The following is a 24,510-nucleotide window of genomic DNA, read 5'->3' on the forward strand; positions in this document are numbered from 1 at the left end:
TCAGTTTATCTATTTGTCTGCAAGAATCCAAAGTTCAAAACCTATTACCTATATCAAAACCCATATCGGTGTATCATTTCAGATTGTTCAAAAATCAAAACCCATATCTTTCAGTTTCCATTGCCCGCTATTCCAGTTTGGGTTCGCCGTTCAAAAGCTTCAACCGCTGTCTCTCAACTCTCAAGCTTGCCCCCCTCTATCTCTGTAACTGCTAATCAAGGTTTGTAGGGGATGATAATACAAAAATCAAACAACAGAAGTAGGAGGTGGTGTTCGTCGCCTTTAAGCATCGGTCGCCGTCTATAATGGTCAGTCGTTGCAGATGGATGAGAGAGAGAGAGACGGTCGTTGCAGATTTTGGCAGAGAGAGAGAGAGACGGCATGCAACAAAATAAGGTAAATAGCTATTGCTATTTGTTTGGTTAGATTTGACACCAAAAATGGCAAAGGTAAATTTTGACAGGTCATATAGCAACCCATAAAAGAGCCAAATTTTAACCCACCTGTTATATTTTGAATTGACAATCCATATGACAAGTGGGTTGGAGATGCTCCATCGCTTAAAGAATAACAGGTCCTCCTAATTTAATAAGAAAACGAAATTGAGGATGTAATACATATTTTTTTAAGGTACTACCCTCTGCAACTCGGTTTTGAGTGCTTGGTTAACTAAAAGCCAATAAAAATTTATATTATCCTAAACGCCTATGTAGTACTACTTTACCCTCTCTATAATCCCTAATTTTCTTAACCTATCAACTTTTTGAACCATCCAATCCTGTCCTTTCACTAACAAGATGACCTTTCATTTGGTCATTATATAATTGCACCACTTCCATATGTATGTTTATGACATGTCCGTATATGTGTATAATGTGCAAGTACAGATACAAATATTTCTTTTTTATTCAGTAGAAATCCATGTGCCGCTTTTAGTTAAGGTGGGTATGTGTATTTTCTTTTTCTTTTTTCAAGACAAGAAAGATAAAATTTCATTGATTAAACTGACAAATTACAATCGGTCAAAACAATATTTTCTAGATCAATGGTAAAAACAGAACCCCAAAAATTATTACAAAGAGAAAATAAAAGCCTTACTGATTCGTGTGATCTACTTCATATGAATTTTGATACAAATTTTTAACTGTATAATTCTCCTACAAAACTCTTTTAAACAATTATAAGTGCTCCTCAATATTTGTTTATGACCATGACACAAAGATAGAGAGCTTATGATGATGCAAACTTTGGGATAACATTACTTTTTTTTAGTGTATTATGTTACATTTGGAACCATTAAATCGGTGTCTTGAACTTAGAATTGGAAGAAGTTTAATTTAAAATTTGTACTAAGTTTTCTCTAATCCCACATCTAAAGTGCACAAATATAGCATAAGTATTGATCGGGCTATTTAGTTAATAGACTATTTGTAAGATGGGCTTTTAAAGATTAAAATATTAAGTTTTATGAGCTTAACTTGAATTTATGGGCTAGACTTATAAATATAACAAACTAAATATAATGGCTCTATTTAAACGAGCTTGTTCACGAGCCTCACTAGCCGAGCTCAACAATGTTCAAGCTTGGCTTATTTAATAAACAAACCTGAAAAATGAGTCCGAGCTCGGCTCGTTAACATAATAAACGAGCCCGAATCCAATTTTTATTGAGCTGAGTTCGAACTGTTTTGCAACCTTAGTTGCACCCTAGTTACATCAAAAGCAAGAGCATACTAATGGTCTCAATTATAAAAGGTGGTAATGGGGGGAAAAAAATTGACCTAATTTTTGAGATTATTTGATGAAAAGTGGTTACTTTCAAGCTCCTTTAGTAACCATATCAAAATTTAATTGGAAAAACAAGTCTTTTACATTTGGAATCTGTATTAATAACCATTACAGTAATGCTTAGTGGAGTAGAAACCTTGCTTTTTGGTATTTACCATTGTAGTAGTAACAATTGAGAAAGAGTGGTGTGGTGTATAAACATGTATATGCCTTAATTTCTTTGATGTTTCTCTGTCTTGCAAATGCGCAAGAGAAAAAGAAAAATTATCTTTTTTTTTTTTATCATGACTTTAACTAATAATTTACTTTGATTAATTCTGTATCGCACGTACATGTATGCTGGTTGGTTGTATATTTCAACCACCTTTGTAGCTTCCACTGGTGGGTTAAATACAGGACGGGGCCAAAAAGAGGTCATAAGCTAAGTCACATAAAGTGAGAGTGGGAGTAAGAGCAAATTCGAGAATGGGAGCAGGAAAGCGGTAAAATTTAAATCACAAATAGTGAGAATTTGAGCGAGTGCGTGCGGAACGTGAGAATTGTTGAATATTTACTGTTATATTTGTTATTGAATCAATCAATGGAGGAAAATTCTCCATTATTGATGTTTCCTTTTATTGAAGATACTGGAGAAATTTGTAGAGAAAAATCTTTCAGTATTGACGTTGTTTCTATATTCAATTTTAACATGGTATCAGGCAACGTTCCTTGTTCATTTCTCCGTTTTCATCAGAGTCATTCTTGGTTCTCTTTTCGGATCTCTAAATTCATTTTTATTGCTACTCGTTTAGATCTTTGGATTCATTTTTTAATGCTCCTCATTTCGGATCTTTGGATTTATTTTTTAATGAGATTGTCTTCTTACACCTCTTCATCAATCGAGGCTGCTACTACTCGTCTTGGGATCTAATTTGAATCCATTTTTATTGAGGTCATCTTGTTATGCCTCTTCATCATTTACACTTGCTACTACTCGTCATCTCAATGGCAAGTTGGACATTCATGCCATTCATGCTCCAACTTGAGGACATTCATGACAGAGATAATACTCATGACTAAATGTTGAAAATTCAAAAAGATTTTTAAAAATATTTATTTTTTACTTACTAGCTCTTAAAAAATATATATAAATTTCACGGATCGGATCGGATTTTTAATATCCTAATCCGTGATCCGATCCGTGTGTTACGGATTCAATTTTTTTTAACTCGCCACCGACTCGTGGATGTAACAATTCTATCCGATCTGCACGGATCGGACCGAATTGGATCGAATTCGTGAATTATTTGCCCCACTCCAATGGACAATGGTTTCTTTGTTTGCCACCAAAAAAAAAAAAAAAAAAAAGACATTTGGAAATTAATACTGTAATATATTTGCACCATTTCATACCAAATTACCAATGTAGCCTTCGTCTATAAATAGATCCTTAATTTCTATATACATTTATGTTGTACTGCATTAAAACTTAGGACAATGCAGTGGTATTTGGACCTTAGATATTTTGTCCCACCATTAACAAACCCCATCTTCATGCTCTTGCATTCCTATGTCAAGCTTTGGGACATAAGAGATGATGATCATATCATCTCATTGCCAAATTAGCTGTCCTGCCAAACACACCCAAAACATTTTAGGGCATGGCATACAACCATCACCGTTCCTGTTGAATTTGTTACATGGGGTTTCATTGAAGGTTACGACTCACCGTTGGCCGTTGGTTCCAAAATATATCTTATATATTTTGCAATGGCTGAACTATAGGCAGGAGCGGAGCCGGGATTGTATGGTTGGGGAGCCAAACTAGTAAAAAAAAAAATTATCAAAAAATCTAGTAGAAGACTATTTTCAACCCAAAAGTATTTCATTCTCTATTAAATGCATAATATCTCTCTCTCTCTCTCTCTAAGCAAACTTTGGCATACTTTCACACACACACACACACACAAAGGGTATGTCTAGCCAAGTTTAGCCTAGATATGTACAAAAGTAAATAAATAAATAAATAAAAATCAAATATCTTCTACAAAATTGAGTTCAACAACCTTTTACAGAATAAAAATCATTTATTTATTGAATTTGAACTAATAGCCTTAGTAATTTCTTTTTCAAAAAATTGATCACCAAGTAATCTGCAAGAAAGTTGTCCTCCATCTTGTAGCGAAGTTTTATTTTGAAAACGGTCATAGCCGAAAACGTAATAATGTATAAGCATATCCAGTATGCACAAGAGTATCTACAAATCAAAAAAGACAAAATAGGATCAGATCTTTTGAAGTAGGAAAAAATAGTGAATTTTTTTTAATGAATAAAAAGAAAATTAGGTGAAAGAGGATTCAGAGAGAGAATGAACTTACGTTATTAAACTAAATGGTTGATGTAATTGGATTGGGCGATACAATTAGTGTGGGCTAACATTAAATTGCACTAGGATTGATTTTTTATTTCTATTGGGTTGGGCTCAAAATAAATTAACTTAATGTATAATGGAATTGGGTTAATATGGGTATGATGAGTATATGTTTTATCATTAAAAATAAAAAAATAACCGTCCTCAAGTTGAAGTTGATGCAAATTTTTTTACAGCCCCCAAAAATAATTATTTTGTATATAAACCTAATTTGTGGTCCCATAATTCATTAGAAATTTCAAATGCTCCCCCAAAATTGTTTCTAAATCACTTATTTATTGGTCCAAAAAAAAGAGAGTTTCAAAATATATTTAACTTGTGTCTTCTTAAAATTTATAGAAAATATTAACTCATACCCGAGGTCATACATTTTTTTTTTTTTTTTTTGCCCAACTGGTACTCACACACATCCCTCCAAGAAATTATTTGCACTTAATACGAATATATGCGGAAACCTAATACTTCATGAGACACTAGGACCTAAGTCTTTTTTAACTAGGCCGACCCCTTGGAGTTTCTTTAGTCATATTTTTGAAAGCCTAAATCTTGTGGAATGAAAATGCAAGTTCATTATTATTGTAGTCCCTACGCAATAAATTATTACTTCATTTACATATAGATGTGTAATAATATTCATTATACAAATTCAAAAGAAAAGGAATAGAAAATATATTGATGTCGCTAATGTGTGTTAAGAAAAATGAATGAGTCTTTATTCTTACACTTTTTCATTACTCAAATTGGAGAAGAATAACGTCATTGGTTCCCTTTATTGGAACTATGTTTCTATTTATTTTTGTTTCTAATTGGTCAGGGGCTCTTTCACGTTGAAAAATAATACAATTATCCCATGAAGAGTTAGCCGCACTCACGAATGATATAGATACTATTGTTGCTGGCTTTACTCGCGTCAATGGCATATTTCTATGCAGGTCTTATCAAAAAAGGATTAGGATAAATGATGTTTACGAAAGAGTAATGCTAGTTAGGCCCTATTTGTCTATTTGATTATGAATAAGTTCAACTGTGGACCCGTCTACTACATCTATAGAAGCCCTAGACAAATCAGTTTAAAAATCAATTTTTTTTAACTAAAAAACTATCTAAAATCATATATTAATTTCGCTTGCGCTAGTCTTAAGAGCCTTGGGAAAGAAGGAAAACTGAAGTGTTGTAAGAGCAAATATTGCAAGAATGCCAACACTAATAGTGATATTATAAATCAAAATATTTTTTATTATAAGTAAAAAAATTCTATAACTACTCATTATATATATTTTAATTATGATAATTGGGTTTTATTAAACCTTATGAGATTTATTTAGTTATAAATTTTTTTATTTGAAATAAATATTTTGTTAAAGTAATGATGGTATGTCATCGACTAAATGGAATAAAAGCAGTCAAAATTTATTTTGTTTTTTTAAATTCCCATATCAGTTTTCTATCTATTTATTTAGGTTGCATCTCTCTCATTTTTAAATTAAGCTTTTTTAAGATAAATAAATATATGAACATGCAGTTTAATATTATTAAAAAAATTATATTACAAATTGATTTATAAATTTATAAATTTTAATTACTTTAAAGTAGTTTGGCCGCGTCATGCCCTTTATTTTCTTTCTTGGCCGTGGAAACTTCTTGGGCATTCACCAATGATAGTGACCTCAATGGTGAAACAATAATCACAGTGACCTCAATTGTGAGCCCTTTTCTCAAAAAAAGGGGTCCAAGACTAATTGCGAGTCCTTTTCTCAAAAAAGGTCCAAGACTAACATCAATAGTCTTGAACTTTTTTTGAGCCACCTCAATTGCCTGTCTTACACGACCCTACCCAAGGGTATATATATATATCTATGTTGCCTTTCAGGGGCTTGGGTTAAGGACAGAAGAAAGATGGACTTCTACATTGATCTCAGATAAGGTTTCCCACCATTCACAAGTCTCTTCTTCTTTCTCTTGCAGTCCTATTTCGAGTCTTGGGGCAAAGATGTTGTTGGTCCATTAATGGACACTGATCATTATAATCATCTCATTGCCATGCTGGTTCTCTTACTTGTGATTGTCATTCTCACCTTGGTTTTCTTCCTCACCTCCGTCAAACTACCACTCACTGTTACTGCTGATGAGATTCGCTTGCAAGTCGGAGACTTCTCGGTAGCTGTAGCAATCGGGGCTGCTCTGCTCAATCTTTTTGTCACCAACACATTTCTGGATTTCGTTTCCCATCAACATAGCCATTTCTCCTTGCTATGCTTCACTTTTCAATCTGCTTAAGCGCTTTCTCAACTGGTTTTATCAACTGTTACAATCAATTCCTACTGTCCATGCCGTGTTCTTCACACAACAAGATGAACACCCACAACAAGAACCTCCTCCTGATCAAGTTGGAGCTGAATTAGCTTAGATTGAAGTCTTGGAACCGACTTTGAAAGAGTAGTGATTGATTGATATTGTAATGTAATAATTTATATATATACATGTTTGTGTGTGCTATATGTAATAAAAGATTTCTTTGATTTAAGAGATTGTTGTTTGTGGAAGGGTTTGATTTGGTGCAGCAAAATCCTTAAAGACGAAATTGTTTGCTCACATGATTGTCTTATTTTTTCCTATATATGTCTCTGTTTCACCATAATGAATGCATAATATATATATATATATATATATATATATATATATATATATATAGAAAGTGGATGTACTCATAACTCTATAGTTTTAGAAAGGGTATGCCCTGTTCTCCTCTGTACTTCATTGTCCTGTTTTTTGTGTGAAATATATATCGAGCCCATTTAAGAACCCCATAAAAGGATTAACAATACATAAGCTCAAGAACACACATTCACACACACAAATAAGTCATGTGTAAGGAAATGGTTTTGTTCGATTCACCCGTACCCTTAATAAAAATTGGTTGCTCTCCTGTTTCCCTTATAACTCTGTTTCTCCTTAATAAAATTATCAGATTGGATTAATTAGACAAGGAAATAATGAAATATTCAGGTTTCTTAAACAATGGCCCCATCCACGTAATTTATATTTATGTAACTGTTTGATTTTTCATTTTTCCTTTTCTTTTTCTCAATATGTAAAACAATTTTCAATTAACTCTAAAATTAGAGAACAATCCTCAAAGAACTGTTAAAGTGTTTTTTTTTTTTTTTTTGGTAAGAAACTCAATTGCACTCATGTTGCTCTTTAGAGGAATTGAACCCTCAGCCTTACGTTTGAACCAGAAAGTACCACTAGTATAGCGAGTGGTGTTGATAGCAACCTTTGTTACTCTTTATAATCGTGGTGCTACTCTTTATAATCACTTTAACGGGTTGCCTTTCTTACTATACTGCATCGGTTTTGTTGATAGCAGCCTTTGTTCCTCATGATGACGATTTTGCTTTAGTGATAATCTCTTTTACATATGAACTTCATAAGGATTGAGCTTAAATTGAAGTGACATCAACCTGAGCTCAATCTGAATCCAAATTCTATTTTTATAATTTATATTTTTTATTTTAATTATAAAATATATATAATTGGTATTTCTTTCCTAAATAATTAGTATTTCAATTGTGAAAAAAAATTAATATTGTTTATCTTGTAGCCTTTACATTATTAGTTAAACCTACTAGTATTAGATTATGTGCATTCTATAGCTGGAGAATTTCTTATCGTTAGTTGAATTAATAATGAGTGGGAGTTTTTTTTTTTATTAGTCAGAAACATACGCTTACCGCACAAGTTTACTTTATCCATTTAGAGATTCGAACTCTCTCAAAATTTATTTTGAGAGTAAAATGAGATATCAATCATATCACTATGCTACAAAATCCTTAATATGATTGGTACTTTAGTAAAGTTAATATTAATATTTTTTTAAAAAGTTTAAATTTGAACTTATTTGAAAATCTATATCAAATTTCTTTATCTTAATAAAAAAAATATAAGACTTTGTTGCAGTAGCAGCCAAGCTTTGGAAGGTTTTTTGGAAGGGAATTTTCAGTAGTGATTGATGGATGTCTATAGCCAATTATGAATCCATAATAAAAAGTACAAAAGTTTAGATGTCTGTGTGTGTGACAGTGTGTGCGTGTATAATAAAATATGTCTGTCTGTGTGTATAACGTGCTAGTGTAGAATATTTATGTTTTATTTAGTTGAAATGTGTGGTTTTCAGTTGCAGTGGTATCCGTCTTTTGATTTAGGATGTTGTTATCTGTAATAAATGATTGTTTTATTGAAGAGTTTGTTTAAGGAATGGTTTTGTTGGATGCACCAAAATCACTGGGTGTCTTATTTTTCTTATACCTCTATTCCAATTTTGTCAAGTGTCTCGGATTTAGCATTGGGACTATAGTTCGTTGGTTATGTGATGCAGTTACTATGTGAATGCACTTGAATGTGATTTAGGGTTTTACAAAATTACACATTTTAGGTGTACAGGTTGAAATCTTAAATTTGTGTAAAATAGTATCAAATGTCAAGTTTATCTCCAATATTTTTCTCCCAAAATTGGCTAGGCAAATTGTAGGACAGCATTTGAAGAAAAATCATTCTGCAAATGTCAATTTCCAAACTCTAATCTTTATCTTTCCCGAACATGGATTGGCGGAGAATAAAGTAGAATACTCACTTGTGCAAAATAATATTATTGTAAAAAATAAGCAAATGTACTTTTAAATTTTATTTCACTGATATTAGAGTGAAGTTAAACATGATTTTAAAAGTAGGATGACAAATTTATTCTAATATCTTAAGTTTAAATTTTAATTCCTCTACCTTCTTGTAATACAATTTTAATTTGAAATAAATTGGTCTCAAATATAGTGACTTGGAGCAATTGCATTTTGTACTTGAATTATTTCCTCCTTCCTGAAGTATCAAGTATGGTGCCACATTAGTCATTTAGTCCTAGTTCTAGATCGACTTTGGCGTTACATGCACAATGATAGAGTGACTATGAACCCTTTAACATTTTTCTCCTTGCCGTCTCTTTTGGCCTTCTGGGTGGCCCTTCATTTCTCTATATGTGGCCCCACTCCCACTTACGTGTATGGATGGGATTTAAATTTAATATATTTGGAAGTCATTCTATTCTAATTTGATCCTCTTAAGAATTGATTCTCCAATTTTATTGTAATTAATTATTTATTTTAAAATTATTTTTTGTTAGAAAATTTTTTTATTAAGTAAGTTTTTCTTTACTATAATCCTCGTTCAAATTAGGTTTTGGACCCTATAAATTAATACTAGGTTATTGTTAAAACTTAAGAGTCGAGGGAGATGTAGCCGGATCAGGGTTGAAGTTGAGGTGTAATTCAATGGTTTATATAATAATATAATGAATCTCCTTTCATTCGTGCACCGCATGTGGTTGCTCTATTCAGTTTTTGATTCGATCTCCTTGTTATATACTATTTCACTGCGCCCTAACAGTTCCAAATGCAAAGGTGAAATATATACTCGAATTTTTTAAAAAGCATTAGTTTCATACATAGTGACTTGGAGGAGAGTCTGCTTGTTTTGTAATTCTGAAAACAATTTTCAAGAATTCATAGAACAAAAAATTATTTTCAGAAAACTATTAAAGGCCGTTCTCTGAAAATATAATTAATACCTTTTTATAATTGAAGTTTTTGAGAACAATTTTCAGAAAAGTAAATCAAATAGAATTTTTTTTTTTTATTTTTTTTATTTTATAATGCAGTTAAAAATATACCATCTTTAATGTTAAATAGTCAGAACGCCCTGTATTTTATTTCTTAGCCATTCAAACATCTGAATTTTGAAGTGGACCACCTGATATTGGCAAACAAATTCAGTTCTCTTTCTTTGCTCTGAAACTTCTATTTTGAACCTTTTAATTTTGCTTCGGTCTCTGTTCTTAGCCATTGGATTTGCACTGAACCTTTTTCTGAACCATCTATTGAACCAACCTACAAACAAACGCGTACATAAAATAACTATAACTATATATATATATATATATTATAACGTATAACCTCCTAAGTCCTCTTCTCTTCATGCTCTTGCTGCCTTGAATTTCTCTTTCTCCATATATATATCCAGGGTTTGAGTTAAAGATAGAAGAAGATGAAGTTTTACATAGATCTCAGGTATATTGTCCCACCATTCACAAACCTCTTCTTCATGCTCTTGCTTTCCTCTTTCCATCATCTCAATGCCACATTGCTCTTCTTACTTGTTATTGCCATTAATCTCACCTTCACTTTCCTCCTCATCTCCATTGAACTACCACTCACTGTTACTGCTGATGGGATTTGCTTTCAAGTCCGAGACTTCTCAGCAGCTGTGGCAATTGGGTTGCTCTGCTCAATCCTTTTGTCACCAACACATTTCTGGTTTTCGTATCCTATCATCATAGCAATCTCTCCTTTGTATCCTTCTCTTTTCAATCTGATTAAGCGCTTCCTCTACTGGTTTTATCAACTATTACAATCAATTCCTACTATCTATGCCGTCTTCTTCACACAACAAGATTAACACCCTGAACAAGAACCTCCTCAAGTTGAAGCCGAATTAGCTGAGATTGAAGGGGACCACCTGCAAGACCAGCCAAGTTCAAGTCTTGGAACCGACTTTGAAGTACTAGTGAATAGTGATTGAGTGATCTTGTAAAGTAATCATTTAGAGATATAAACATGTTTGTGTGCGCTATATATATTGTACTGTTTTATTTCAGTTGAAATTTGTAGTTTTCAGCTACACTGGTATTTCCTTTGTTTTTAAGATGTACTGTAGTTATATATGTATATGTAATAAAAGATTTCTTGATTTAAGAAGAGATTGTTGTTTGTGGAAGGGTTTCATTGGGTGCAGCAAAATCCTTAAAGAGGAAATTGTTTGGTCACACGATTGTCTTATTTTTCCTATATATGTCTCTGTTTCTCCATGATGAATGTTTTGTATTTGGAAGTGGATGTACTCAAAGCTCCATAGTTTTGCGTCTTCCTTTAGCTCACAAAGGGTATGCCCTGTTCTCCTCTGTACCTCATTGCTTAATAGTTCTAAGATTTTAAGACAATTAATAGTCTAACATGGTGTCGTACTTTTCATGTCGCAACATCTTAGATTCAATCTCTCTATCAAGTGATTTATAAGCTCAACATCATTTGCTTCAACCAAGAAGAACAGAACCAATTAAATTAGTTAAAATTTAAGTGTACCCCTTGCAGGAGAATACAAGTGTACCCCTTGCAGGAGAATACAAGTTCAGAAGAGGACTTCTAGTGATTGATAAGCAGATGTAACCAATATTAATGGTCTCAAAAGAACTATATATATATATATATATATATATATAATGCAGTTAAATATAGCAGTGTGAGCTGAAGTGATGCGTCCATATATACCCTCATTTGGTTTTTGATGCAGTTGCTCTATTAGAAGGAATTGCTTAGGCCCTGAGCACCTGAAAGTATGTTCTAACAATTTAATAAAACAAATCAGTAAATAAACGAACTGTTCATTGTGAAACAGAGCCAACATATTGCATTGGAGGTTTCAGAAGCCTAGCAATGCCAAACCAATATAATCAAATCTAGGTTCGACAAGATTTTACCTACTTGAGAAAATTATGTTAAACACACACACACACACACACACACATATATAATATAGATATCAAGAAGTTTTCACTAACAAATGTGAAGTGATGGTTGGAGCCTATGAAATAGTTTTTTTTTCTTTCTTTTTTTTGCAAAATAATGCACATTTTAGGTTTACAGGATGGAGGTGGTGTCATGCTATTTTATATGCAATATATTGTAATTTCATTCACATATGAATATGTAATAATATCCATTATATGAATTGGTCACATGCAATGCAATATATGAGCAATTGAAACATCTGAATGGTTTGACCTACATCATGATAGTGACAGGGCCAACACTGCCCTATGCTTTTTTCTTTGCACTGAACCTTTTTATTTGAGCCTTTTTTCTGAACCCTTTATTGAACCACCTACAAAGGATATTATTGCATGTGAGCAATTCATATAATGCACATGCCGCAAGTTACTGTGTGGAAACATATACTTCGATTTTTTTATTACTATTCATAAAATGTTTTGATACTGTGTAAAACAAAACAGATTTTATTAAATGCGTTTTCTTCACCGCTCACAACTACAATGCTCGACAAAAATAAAAACACCAAAAATAAAATGTACGGAGTATACCAAACAGTCCCTAAATTTTTGTTTCTGATTTTTCTGTTGTGTTTGGAAGTGGATGCACTCATAATTCTATACTTTTGTGTCATGCTTTAGTTCAAATAGGGTATGCCCTGTTTTCCTCTGTACTTCATTGTCCTATTAGTTGTATGAAATACATTCAACCCATTTAAATAAAAGGGTAAAGTACAGCCACATCTCCTGAAGTTTGACAAAAGGATACTCAGATGAAATTTACCTATTTTTTGGACAAAGATACTCCCTGAAGGTTCAAAAATGGACAAAGACACCCCTTTACATGAGAAATTGACCAAATTATCCTTTGACAGTTTAGAAGACTTTTTAACTTTACAATTTAATAAATTGGACCAATCTACCCTCATGAATAATTTATGCATAAAAAAAAGTTTAAAAAAAAAACTTCATATTGTTCACTTTTTTTTTTTTGTTATTTATTTTATAAATGTCCCAACTTCTTAAAAATATAGACATCTAAAATAATTTTTTAATCCAATACATATATTTCAAATAAATTATATTTTGTTATTACTGCTTTTCTTTTCTTTTTTCTTTTTTATTTTTAAATTAAGATGCGTAAATCTTTCATCTAAAAAAATTATACCTATCTATTTTCCTTAAAAATAAAAAATGTGGTACTAGTATAACTTTATGCATCTTAAATTATATATCAAATATTATGCATTTCTGAACATAAAAGGGAAAAAAAATAATAATAAAACAAAGGGGGAAAAAAAAAAAAACAAAGGCATGCATAAAGTTATACTGGTACCTATTTTCTTTCATGTTGGAAAATACATAATATTTGATATATAATTTAAGATGCAAAAAGTTATAATGGTACGATATTTTTTTATTTTTAAGGAAAAGAGATTGGTTTAATTTTTTTAGATGAAAGAATTAAGTATCTTAATTTAAAAATAAAAAAGAAAAAGAAAAAAGTAATAACAAAATATAATTTATTTGAAATATATGTATTGAATCAAAGAATCATTTTAGACGTCTATATTTTTAATAAGTTAAGACATTTATAAAGTAAAAAAAAAAAAAGGTGAACAATATAAAGTTTTTATTTATATTTTTTATTTATGCATAAATTATTCATGAGGGTAGATTGGTCCAATTTATTAAATTGTAAGGTTAAAAAAGTCTTCTAAATGGTCAAAGGGTAATTTGGTCAATTTTTCATGTAAAAGTGTGTCTTTGTTCATTTTTGAACCTTCAGGGGGTGTATTTGTTCAAAAAACAGGTAAGTTTCATTTGAATGTCCTTTTACCAAAACTCAGGGGGTGTGACTGTACTTTACCCTAAATAAAAATAAAAAATAAAAAATTGCAATAACAAAGCATCAAAAAAATAAAAATAAAAAAATAAAAAAATAACCAAAAGGCTCGGGAACACACACATTCACACAAATCAGTCATGTTTTTGGACAATTGTGCCCTTTGCCTTTCCCATTTGGAGCGAGGACTTACACTGGCTATCTCCTTTGAATCATGGGTTGCGCCTTCTTTGTCTCTACATTTCTATATATACGACAATTTTTTTTTTTTTTTTTTCACTATACAATTGTAAAGGTAGAAGAGATATCACTAAGTCACAATAAGTTTATATGTAAAAGAATTTTTTTTAAAAAAAACCTTTAGAATCTCTATTGGTGGTGAAGTTGATTGTTTATTTTCTTTTCTGCCACATTGTACAACATGTTGAATGATTTAGATAGGTATTAGGACTGTCAATGAACTGCTTAAACTTCTCAATTAACTGACAATGATAAAGATTTTTTAAAAGAGTAAGAGTTTAAAAAATAAAAATAAAAAATAAAAATACAAAAGTGCAACAATAGTAAAGTGTTCTTGGCTTTTTCCCCTTCTTGATAAAAATTAAAATCTCAAATTGATTTAATTTATTTGGGATGTATTATACTGGATACATTTTTCCAATGACCTTGTTTATTTATTATTATATTTTTTTTTTCAAGCACAATTTATTAACAAACAACCAGCCATACAAAGACTATAGACATACCTCTCTATTACAGTAAGACTATAAAAAATAGTCTTGTTGGCTAAGAAAGCCCATTTCCAAAAATTGGCTATCAAGAATAACAAAGCAAAACAATACAAAAGCTCAGGAGCAAATATTCAGACACAAACCAGTTCTGTTTTGGACAAACAACCAGCACAAGTCCAATATGAAACACATACTCGACCAATCAACCAGCACAGAAACAAAAATCGTCTTACTTACTGACTGAAAAAGCTTAACGAAACACACATTCGTTCTATATTAATATGACTGTATATGGCTGTTGACATGGACATTTTGGACCTTACCAAAAAGATTAAAAGAAATCGAAATTTTGGATGGCCAAGAATTTATCAGCAATGGTGCCTTTAGGTTGTTCATACCAGAACCAATATAAATTAAGAGTCTTGGTATTCAGACGGACTAGCTAGACTTATTTGTTAAAGCATGAACATAACCATATATGAAGTACCCATGCAATTGATGCATTAAGCTTGTTGTGTTTGGCAGCATGAAATTGGAACTTTGGAATTGGAGAAAAAAAAAAAAAATCAATTCCACCAATTCCAATTTCAAAGCTCTAATTCCATGCTGCCAAACATAGCCTAAGAGAAAATTGTTTGCTCATATGATTATCTTATTTTTCCTTTATGTCTCTGTTCATCTCCATAATGAATGGATAAGTTTGTATTTGGAAGTGGATTACTATATATATAACTCTGTAGTTTATGACTTCTCGCTCGGAAAGGGTATGCTCTGTTCTCATCTGTACTTCATTGCTTAATAGTTCCAAGTTTTTAGGACAATTAATAGTCTAATATGGCATCGCAACATCTTAGATTCAATATCTAAGATGAGTAAGTTCAACATCATTTGCTTCAACCAAGAAGAATAGAACCAACTAAAATAGGAATTGAATTAGTTAAAAATTGAAGTTGCAGGAGAATACATGTTCAGAAGTGGACTTTTAGTGATTGATTAGCAGATGTAACCAATAATGATCTCAAAAGAACTATATATATATATATATATATATATTTATATATGTAATGCAGTTATATATAGCAGTGTGAGATGAAGTGATGCGTCCATATATACCCTCATTTGGTTTCAATGGAATAGCTTTTGCCCTGAGCCCCTGTAAGTATGTTCCTAACAATTTAATAAAATAAATAATTAAAACAATCTTTACTTCATTGTTCTGTTTTTTTTGGTGAGAAATATATGTTGGGAAACGTGCAATATTTAAAAACTTTTCGAGGAATTTAAATTTATAAATCTTGATTCATCACATGGAGACAAGTTTTATGCAAAAATAAAACATGATGTATCATTCAATTAAAAGATTGAATACTTACATCAAGATTTGAGTAAACCTTAGATCTCTCCTCTAAAGTGAATGTTCCACTTATTGTAGATCCCTTAGCAAGATGCATTCTCCTTGAATCTCCATCTTCTTGGTAATTGTTTTGCCTTTAGGAATCACTCATATGCCTCCATGAATGACCTTGGAAAATTAGGCTTGTGGGAGCCTCCATTAGATGAGAACATAAACTCTAATTTTTTAGAGAGAGAAAATATATTCCTTTTTCCTTCTACTAAAAATCACACCCCAAAATATATTTATAGGCAACAAAAAGATAAGGAAAATGAAACTATAAATCCTTCTCAATCTCTAATTCACATATCTCAAATCTAATATGATTCCAATATCAAGTTGGGCTATGAGTGAGAATCCTTTGGGCTTATTATTTTTATTGGCTACAATGAATTAATAATTGGCCCGGTCCATGAACCTAATTAAATTAATTCATAAATTAATTTCTACTCCACTAAAAGAAATTAATTGAACTCCAATTAAATAATAAATAACCTCTAAGTCAATGTTGCACTTTGACCCATCTATGCATAATTAGTTATCGGATAAATAATGACATCAATCCGACTACTTAATTAATATATTTATTTTGATACCTTTGATTATTTCTGGCTTGATCACAATAAAACATTTGTTTGACGAAAAAATAATAATTTAAATAAATAAATATATAATAAATCATTTTGTTTAAAAATATACGAAGGCCTTCAAATTTACTTTGTGATCAACCATAATCAATACAAAATAAATACAAGTAGCAATGATGCAAATATTGAAAATATAACCCTCTAACTATTAATTACATAACTACCCAAAGTGTCGGTCTAAGGATCCCGAAGAATCCGCCGAACAAATCAAAGTAATTATTAATTAATAAAAGAGTCTATAATTTTCTCATACTTAAGAGTCAAATGATATGACGGTGATAGGGAGCAATTGCATACGACGGCTCTCGTAATATATCTCAACCTAACGTGGATCCAGTTCAAGTCTTAATTAATTATGAGTCCATCCATAATTACCGATTATGAACAATTTATAATTACTATTTATATATCATGCATTGATTGCCATCACATACATATATATAAATATTTCTCGTAATCACAGGGACACTATCAATTTCATAGTGAATCGAAACATAATACATTGAATTCACTAATTATATAAATCATAAATATTTCAGATATGTTAGGAACATATGTCACTATAATCCAAATAGGAATTTGCTATGCCAGGGCATATAAATCCCAATAGCTCCCACTTGCCCTCATAGCCAATTCAAATTGCATCTAACTCCAATGTTATCCAAGTGTTGATCAAAACTATTGATCGACGACACCTTTGTTAATGGATCAACAAAGTTGTGTTCCAATGCAATGTTCTAGCCACAAGTACATTTTCCTGCCGGATAATATCATGTAGAACATGATACTTCCTATCAGTGTATTTTGTTCATCTATGGAACCTTGGGTCATTGGTTTGGACTACTGCACTATTGTCGCAATATAGCTCGATAGGCAGGCTAGTATGCTCCACAACCTCTAAATCAGTGAGATCAAACCAATAGGCTTATTTTACCGCCTTTAAGGCTGCAATATATTCCACCTGCAGGTTTGAGTCAACAGTTGAAATCTGCTTAACAATCTACCAACTGATTTCCCTTCCATTAACTGAACATACACTAAGTCATGAACCTCATAGTATCAACTTCTGCTTGAAAATCAGAACTAGCATACCTGACTAGGACCATATCATCACATCCATAAATGAGTATGATATCATTGATTCTCCTTAGGTACTTAATGATATTTTTCACAACAGATCAGTTATCAAGTTCAGTATTGGACTGAACTTTACTGACTATCCCTACTATGTAGCGGATGTCCTGTTTGGTATAGACTATAACATATATGAGACTCTCATATGCCGAAGCATATTGTTCCAGTCTCATTTGCTCAATCTCCTTTGATAGTCTTGAAAAACTACTTACTAGAGAGAGCAATCCGTATCAATAAAGTAAGAACTCATTCTTTGAGTTATGCATACCAAACCTGGTCAAAACTTTATCAATGTAGGATTATTAAGATAAGCCTATTTTCCTTTTAACCTGATCTTGCAAAAGCTTGATCCTAGGAATATAGCTTACATCTTGAAAATCTTTCATTTAAAAGTAATTGAACAACTACCTTTTTATTGATGACAAAACTTCCACGTCATTATAAATGAGTAGGATGTCATCAATATATAGAATTAAGAAAAATAATGACATTCCCTTGTACACTCATGATTTATTCACTAAGAAATCTTCTGGTATCTTTTTATAGATTAACTTGTCGTCCATAGGTATCACCTTACTAGAAAGTTCTACAAGATCCCAGAATTTATTAGAATACATAGATTTCAACTCTAATTTCATAGTAACTCGCCAAAACGATCTGTATCCATATCGGTTCATGCTTCCGTGTAGCTTACTGGGTCCAACTCATGTTTAACAGGGATATCCATAATGGTCTCACCTAAAAACATGATTCTGTCGGTTGGATGATAATCCTCCCACTACATTAATGTACCGATGCAGGAATCTGTGTACTAGATGATGCCGACGCATCAATAGGGAATTCATATATTATTCTCAATCTCTATAATAAGTGTGTTCACATGTGGTACATCTGGTACTCATACCATATTCTCTAACATTATGCTACTAGGTGTGTGATTCATAATATGATTCTCCTATAGATAAACAGTGAGTGTAAATAATCAACTTTTATCTTTGAGATCATAAAATAATCTATCCTAGTAACTTAAGAGTAGCTATCAAATCTAGCATGCCTATGATCTGCTTCCAACTTACTTGTCCATCAAACGCACATGTGCAAGACTACCCCATACGTACATGTGATTCAAACTAAGATTTAGTCAAAAACACAGCTCAACGGTATCCTTGAGACAGACTAAAATGGAATGCAATTCATAATGCGCATCGATGTCATTAACGCTAAACTCTTAAATGAAAGAGATAATGTGGCATAACTGATCATAGATCTAACCATGTTAAGTGGAATTCTGTTATTCCTATTTGACACCTAAATGCATTTAGCGTTAATTGCAGAAAACTGGTACATAATACCCTCATTGACCATATAGTCTTTGCACTATTCCAAGAAATACTCATATCCTCGATCAGATCGAAGTGTCTTGATAAGTTTACCTAATATGTGCTCCACATCAGTCTTAACCTTCTCAGAATATACCAAGAATTTAAGACTTGTGTTGCATCAGATAAACTTATCCAAAATGTGAGTAATCTTGCTTGGATGTTCATAAGACCACACGTGTCAGTGTGTACCGACTCCAATTGTCCTTTATGTCTATTTCATCTGGCTGATTAAGCCCTAAGAGTTATCTATCCTTCAAAACAGGGTTCACAAGTTTGGTTTAGGCTCCCTTGCCTCACTAGGTAATTAACCTTCTTTGACCAATCTTTGAATAGACATAAAAATTCCCCTTATTTTGATTGATAACAACCCAAAAATAGACATTAAAAATACAATGAGTCAGGAATAATAATTTTTTTCTTAACATTCAATCTAGAAGATGCAACATTAGTTTCTACATCCTGCAAATCTTAAGAGTTTGTGATTATAGTATATTAACCATCTTTCAATGCACCAGAAGCAATCGCATATCTATTCAATTTTATAAAACCAGTTTTACAAAATAACAACACAGTTTTTATAAACCACAAGTGAAACAAAAATTAGATTGCGTTTAACTTCTGTGCATAAAGATAGTTCTCTAATACTAATATCCTCATACTCTCTAATTTCAGATTTAATACTCCCACTGACCTAACTACAACCTTGGCGTCAGGTCAAAAGATAAATATATATCCATATCATCAAGGCTTCTGGATTCCTGAAATCCTTACGATGTATTGCAAACATGTTTAGTGGCTCCAGAATCTATCCATTAGGAATTAATAGATGCAACCACATAACATGGCTCAATGATTAAATATATATTTTCCTATGCCACGTCATTGCTTAGACAGTTCGTCCTATAGTGTTTTAGTTAGCGGCAAAAGAAACAATTTCATTCGCCCTCAACATACACTGCCTTATTCCCTTTAACCTTTTAGATATCTATGTTTTGTGCTAGCCTAGTCCTATTATCATCTTTCTTTTTTGCTTTGCCTGTTCACTTAGGCCTAGAAGAAGATGGTATAGACTAGGTTAGATTGATAAGAACGCCCATACTCTTGATTATCCCTTCATCTGTTACCAATTCTATAAGAATATCAGCGAGTGTGAACTCAAATTGATTCCTTATTTAATTCACTCTAACAGAATCGAATGAGTTTGGTAACAAGGCAATAATCATGTCAACTTGAAACTTACCACTCAAGTCAGCCCTTTTGATCTCCAGCTAATTTTTAAATAATAAACAATCATTTTCCAAAATTCGATTTCATACTTGAGTTCCTTAGGCTATCTTGATGCTATTCAAGTCTGATATAGTACTTTGTCATACTCTCTATCTAATCTCACCAAAACATCTTATTGACATCTAACATAATGCTTGAAGAAAATAAAATAATGTAAATGTTAGCTTTGGAGCGTATTCGAGGTAAATTCTAGAATATTGCACCAATTCATCTCATTTGCCTTATTTCACTTATTCAAAGCATTAATGTTCTCTTGGATATCTTAAAGTAAAAGGATTAGATTTTAGGAGTAGTAAATACATTTGTACCACCACGTTGTGAATAAAATATCTAAATTCCTTTTCTAGTCATTATAAATGAAGTCCACATACATTAAAATTAGCAAACAGATAAAATGGATTAGACATAATTAGTCTGAATATAAATGCATTCATACAATATGCAAGGTGAATTATTAATACTGTCATGCATATTTAAAATTAAAATGAGTTTGTTTACCACATAATATAATAAATCTCAATCGAATAAGAAATCATTATCATTATTGGTGAACAATCCCTTTTAATTAATGTGGGTCCCTCAACTCTGTAACATAATAAATCAACTAATCAATATGTCAATAACTTATCCTGATGGAGGAGTTCATTATTACTATTGTAGAGATTCATTTGCTATTAGGGGAGCACTTCCATTAAAATAATAATATGTGGGTCCCTTAACCACTGCATGAAAAATCGGATAACCAATACGCCAATAACTTATTCGGTTGGCGAAGTTCATTATTGCTATTGGCGGGCAAATCCCATCATTTCCATATCTCTTAAAACAATGCCTTGTCTATCATATGAAATGATTCCCGATTTTATTTAACCTTTCTAAAATCACCTAGTGTAGACCACTCCGTTAGGGAGCTAACACTATTGATTTTAGATTGAGTGTATAACGTTATTAAAACTCTAATGAAAAATAAAAATATTAAATATCTTGTCATTATAATTTAGACTCTTTAAATCATACGTAGGGCCTTATTTTTAAAGATCTAATTACAATAAACATTTAATATTATTGTTTTCATGAGACAACCATTCTTGTAATATTAAGACTCTTCAAATCATGCGTGGGGCCTTATTTTTGAAGATCTAATTACAATGTTATTAATAATGAAGGCTATGGGGTAATGTATAAAAATCCTTGCTCCCACTCAATTTTTAATCATTAATAATTAGAGTTTTCATTTTATTCAAATACATGATATGATGCATGCAAAACGTCTTGATTTTAATCCAATTAAATTTAAAAAACATTTGGACTTAAATAATTCACTAATATTTAATTTGAGGCACACTTCAAAAATAATTTACAAAAATAATTTTTTATTTCCCAATAAGTGCCCTCTAATTAATTAGTGATCAAATCTAATTAATTTTCATAATTTAAGTAATATAAATCAAGCCATTTAAATAAATATCATGGATCCAATGCATGAACAATAATAATTAGCAATTAATTATTTCATGCATCACATACAACAATAAATGACAGATAAAGCAAATGAAATGGCCAATGGATTCAGCTTTTAACATTTAATTGCTCTAAGTATTGCGCGAGGGTCCACTACCGACTTGTAAACACCTGTAGGAGGCTGTAACCCGACCCCCACGCGCCACCAGACACAATTAGACACCTCAAAACACATCCCACGCTCACAAACGCGCTCAGGAAGGCTCCCAGCGCGTGCCACGCGCTCCCACGCGCCTGCACGCGCTGGAGGGGGTTGTATATGCCTTTCACGCGCCCCCACGCACGTGTGGGTGCGCTTTCAATTGGCGCGTGCTTCTCACGCGCCTTGAGACACTGACTTGGTCAGCGCGTGCAGTCCACGCGCCTGGCATCATTGTTTTTGTCCGGCGCGTGCTCTTCACGCGCCGAAAACCTTGACCTTCTTTGGCGCGTGCTCCTCATGCGCCAAAATGTGGATTGCACCTGTTCCGCGATACACAGGATAATTCCCCTTGATCCAAAAGCTCAGATTCCAGTTGCACCATATAATTGTGTTCCGCGAAGCATGTGATCATCAGTCCTTCTATCTCCGGCCAATACCTCGCTACCGGCAATTTTCCGGTCGCCAGAAAAATGCCAAAAATTCCAGAAAATATTTAAAAAATTCCAGAAAATATAAATTAAGCCCAAAAAATTCCAGAAAAATTTTGAAAAATTTCGGAAAAATTCTAGAAAATTCTTGAAGCTTAATTTAACCCTTTTGGACCTTCCTGAAGCATCATAGCATCCTTTGATGAAGATTACATGGCTTTAAATAAATTTACAATTTGAAATACAATGAAAAAAATTAAATTACATCATTGAACTTTCAAATGGTTAAATCAAAGCCTTAATTACATTCATCCAAAGATAAAATTACATTCCAATAACCTAAAAGTTTCATCCATGGCCCAAACATTCATCAACATTCATCCAATCACAAATATACATACATCATAATCATATAAAAATATATACATATGCATATATAAATTTGGATCCATGAATGATGATTTTCATAAAATCATGATCTCTAATAATGAATCAAACCATGCTCTGATACCACTGTTGGGAAACGTGCAATATTTAAAAACTTTTCGAGGGATTTAAATTTATAGATCTTGATTCATCACATGGAGACAAGTTTTATGCAAAAATAAAACATGATGTATCATTCAATTAAAAGATTGAATACTTACATCAAGGTTTGAGTAAACCTTAGATCTCTCCTCTAAAGTGAATGTTCTCACTTATTGTAGATCCCTTAGCAAGATGCATTCTCCTTGGATCTCCATTTTCTTGGTAATTGTTTTGCCTTTAGGAATCACTCATATGCCTCCATGAATGACTTTGGAAAATTAGGCTTGTGGGAGCCTCCATTAGATGAGAACATAAACCCTAATTTTCTAGAGAGAAAAAATATATTCATTTTTCCTTCTACTAAAAATCACACCCCAAAATATACATAGACCATGTATATTTATAGGCAACAAAAAGATAAGGAAAATGAAACTATAAATCCTTCTCAATCTCTAATTCACATATCTCAAATCTAATATGATTCCAATATCAAGTTAGGCTATGAGTGAGAATCCTTTGGGCTTATTATTTTTATTGGCTACAATGAATTAATAATTGGCCCGGTCCATAGACCCAATTAAATTAATTCATAAATTAATTTCTACTCCACTAAAAGAAATTAATTGAACTCCAATTAAATAATAAATAACCTTTAAGTCAATGTTGCACTTTGACCCCTCTATGCATAATTAGTTATTGGATAAATAATGCCATCAATCCGACTACTTAATTAATATATTTATTTTGGTACCTTTGATTATTTCTGGCTTGATCACAATAAAACATTTGTTTGACGAAAAAATAATAATTTAAATAAATAAATATATAATAAATCATTTTGTCTAAAAACATACGAAGGCCTTCGAATTTACTTTGTGATCAACCATAATCAATACAAAATAAATACAAGTAGCAATGATGCAAATATTGAAAATATAACCCTCTAACTATTAATTACATAACTACCCAAAGTGTCGGTCTAAGGATCCCGAAGAATCCGCCGAACAAATCAAAGTAATTATTAATTAATAAAAGAGTCTATAATTTTTTCATGCTTAAGAGTCAAATGCTATGACAGTGATAGGGAGCAATTGCATACGACGGCTCTCGCAATATATCTCAACCTAACGCGGATCCAGTTCAAGTCTTAATTAATTATGAGTCCATCCATAATTACCGACTATGAACAATTTATAATTACTATTTATATATCATGCATTGATTGCCATCACATACATATATATAAATATTTCTCGTAATCACAGGGACACTATCAATTTCATAGTGAATCAAAACATAATAAATTGAATTCACTAATTATATAAATCATAAATATTTTAGATATGTCAGGAACATATGTCACTATAACCCAGATTGGAATTTGCTATGCCAGGGCATATAATTCCCAACAATATATCCAACCCATTTATTGGAAAAAGAAAAATGCAATAACAAGCAAAAAAAAAAAAAAAAAAAAAAAAAAAAAAAAAGTTCTAAAATCAGTGAACGAAAAAACAATTAGAAATTCAATTCGTGAAGAAGTTGTCTGCTGAATTTCTCTACCCTATATCATACAACATTTCAATTAATCGACAATAATCAAGCTTTAGAATCGTAAAGTA

This window comes from Cornus florida, unplaced genomic scaffold (assembly GCF_030987335.1).
Source record: "Cornus florida cultivar Cherokee Brave unplaced genomic scaffold, ASM3098733v1 CherokeeBrave_3.0.0_Hap2_Chr04, whole genome shotgun sequence".
NCBI lineage: Eukaryota > Viridiplantae > Streptophyta > Magnoliopsida > Cornales > Cornaceae > Cornus > Cornus florida.